Here is a 3581-nt window from a genome sequence, read left to right as displayed (position 1 = left end):
TGTTCTTGAGTTCAGATCGCTTCTTCATGAGTTGGATTTCATCTTAGTGGCTCATTTTCCAATACTCCTGCAATTAAGCATATTTTATCAGTTTTCGTGAACACAATTAAACACTTTTGGGCTAAAACGAAAGCTAAAAGGCACTAATAAGTAGTCAAAATCCCCACTTATCAACTCCCCCAAACTTAAGCTTTTGCTTGTCCTTAAGTAAATAAGGTAATTCCCACCTCCACAAGTTAAGAGTTATTCCAGCTAATCTAAGATGCATCAATCACACATCAATTGGGACCAACAATTACCCACAACACTTATTAATTATCAACAAGACAGTGATTTGAAATTTTAAGCACAAATAGTTCTAGTGTGACACTTGAGCATCAAGAGTTGACTTTATTCATCAAGGAAGCTCGCTCTTTCATGTAGGTCATTGTGGATCCCAAACTCCTCCTCCTCTACTTTTCGTTAGCATATCTCACTTAAGAATATAGCACTCAATTCAAAGATTTGTGAAAAGTTCGTTCATCTCTCTCAAACGAATGTCACAAGTACGACTCTAAGTACCATATGCTTGACCTTCATATAGATCACCACTAATGTAAGTTCACTCGGCTAGAAATCATGTAGGGCTTTTTCGGAATGTAATGAAGGCTTTTGGACTAAGGTTGGATATGTTGGAATAGAACTAGTTCATCTTTCCTTAAGCACTCCATTTTCTCTTTTCGGCTCATGCTTTGCCTACTCTTTTAGGCATTTTCTTTTTTCCTTAGGGGAACTAAAGAGACTTAGCATCACTCTTTCTTGGTCATGATATTCATTTTCTCCTTCTTTACTTTCTCCATGCTTTGCATCATTACTATTTCTTTAAATCCCTTCAACTCTTCAACTTATTCACTTTCTTTTTGCATTTTTGTTCTTTTTTTTCTTGCCTTTCTTTTTCTTCATTTCTTTTCTCTTTTTGTACTTTGATACCTTTTTCAAACTCCTCGTCTCTCCCCCAAACTTACGTTTTAGCCAATTATTTCTCAAGAGTGTTAAGAAAAGCTCGGGTGCCAAAAGAGAGTTACTACAAAAACGGAGGCTTGTAATATGGTTATCAAATAAGAAATTTAGGCTCAAATGGGTTGACTAGGGATAACAAGATTGGTGGGTCATGGAAAACTTCAAAAGGGTCAAGGAGAGCCTATAACCACTTCTCAAGTCAAGCAAAACTTAAAACTTCGCCTAGAAACACATTCGGGGCAAGTTCTAGACCATTTGTGTGGGTACTTGGACTTGCAACAAAAATATCTCACCTCTCACGCAGCTGGATTGTTAAAGAAAAATAGAGTCGAGGACCCACAACGACCATATTCAAGATTGAAAATTACTATGGCTCGACTAAATCACTCGATGATTGCCTAATTCAACATAAGAGTCACAAGGTCACTAACTAGAGCTATTTCTTTTTCAAAAACCTTGTTTTTAACCATAAGCACATAGTTAAGTGTGTTGGTGCCAAGTGAAACATGTTTGACTCTTCGAGCTTAGCTCAATTAAGTCTTTTGATTCATTACTACTACTATTCTTACCTAAACACCAAAAACGGACTCAATTCCCTTAAGAAGGTTGTCACGTCATCCATCGTTGGGAAGAATCCCCCGGTTCACACAAAAACTAGCTTTGGAAATGTCACGACCCAAACTAACCCCTGTCGTGATGGCACCTATCGTGAAACTAGGCAAGACGACTTATTTACAAAACAAATCGATATTTTCATTTCAAATATAATTTCAATACTATTTAACATAAAAACCTTCGCAAAGGAGTTCAAATCAAAACAAAAGTGCAGAAAAGAAAAGCCCGACATCGGAGTGTCACTAGTCATGAGCATCTACTACCATTTATCTGACAATATCAAGAATAACGTAGTCTGGAAAATAGATAAATACAACTAAAGAAAGATAAGAGGGAGAAGAGCAGGGGCTGCGATTGCCAAGCAGCTACCTTGATATCCCCGAGAAAATATGCAACCAGAATAATCAACAACCGCTACCGTGCCTAGCTATACCTGGATCTACACACAAGGTGCAGGGAGTAACGTGAGTACGCCAACTCAGTAAGTAACAAAAATAAATAAAGACTGAGCAGTAGTGACGAGCAATAGAGCATATCAAGTTCATATCACAAAAATTCAGTAAAGTACAACATGCTTTAAAAATCAGTGTTTGAATCAAATCATCTCATTTAAACCCAGTTCCAGTGAAATCATTTAAAGATATTTTTTTAACAGTTTTCAAACAGAGGCTAAATGCAAAGGAGAGAAAAATGATGAAATCATAAACAGCCCCTCGGGCAAAACATCACTCATATACAGCCCCTCGGGCAAACCTGACAGTCACTCATGCCTCTTGGGCATACCTCACAGTCACTCATGCCACTCGGGCATACCTCAAAATCACTCATGCCTCCCAGTCACTCAGCACTCAGCATTCGGCACTACAACTCAGTAGGTACCTGCGCTCACTGGGTGTGTATACAGACTCCGGAGGGGCTCCTTCAGCCCAAGCACTATATCAAGACAAATCACGACATAAATCACTCAGGCCCTCGGCCTATATCAAACATGTTGCGGCGTGCAGCCTGATCCCATAAATATTCTCACAAATCAGGCCCTCGGACACACTCAGTCATAAACCTCTCATGCCATTCGAGCATTTCAGGCAAAACAGGGCATTCAGCCCAAAACAACATTTATATGCATCAAAATAGAGTCACAAAACTGAGTTATGCAGTAAACAAGTATAACCATAACTGAGTATAGATTTTCAATCGAAAACAGTAAGAGGATAGTAAGAAAAGGCCCTAAGGGTCCAAACAGCACTGGCACAAGGCCCAAAACATGGCATTCAACCCAATTTACAGAAACTCTTTCTAAAACATATAAGTATCATATAGTTTATATAAAATATGCAACTTTACAGTTGCTACCGGACGGACCAAGTCACAATCCCCAACAGTGCACGCCCACACGCCCGTCACCTAGCATGTGCGTCACCTCAAAATAGTAGAATGATACGAATAATCTGGGGTTTTATACCCTCAGGACTAGATTTACTATCGTTACTTTCCTCAAACCGGTCAAATCTCTACCCCGTAATGCTCTTGCCTCTCGACTCGACCTCCAAATATTTTGAATCTATTCATGATCAGTACAATACCATCAATATATGCAAATGGAATGAATTCCACAAGAAAAAATTATCAAATTAGCCCAAAACCCGAAATTGGCTCAAGGCCCCCGGGCCCACGACTCAAAATCCGACAAAATTTATAAAACTAGGAAGCTCATCCACTCATGAGTCCATACATATGAAATTTATCAAAATCCGACATCGTTTGGTCCCTCAAATCCTTAAATTAAACTCTCCCAAATCCCAAGCCCTAACCCCTCATTTTCAATAATTACATGATTAAACAACGGGAAATCACCATACATACGAGTATTAGGGCTCAAGCAACTTACCTCACTGATAGCCCTTGAATCACCCTTCAAGAATCACTCCAAAAGCTCCAAAAACCGACTTGAAAATGGTAGAAATGAA

The sequence above is a fragment of the Nicotiana tomentosiformis genome, chromosome 12 (assembly GCF_000390325.3).
Source record: "Nicotiana tomentosiformis chromosome 12, ASM39032v3, whole genome shotgun sequence".
NCBI lineage: Eukaryota > Viridiplantae > Streptophyta > Magnoliopsida > Solanales > Solanaceae > Nicotiana > Nicotiana tomentosiformis.
The sequence above is the reverse complement of the archived record's forward strand: the minus strand, read 5'-3'. Positions refer to the sequence as shown.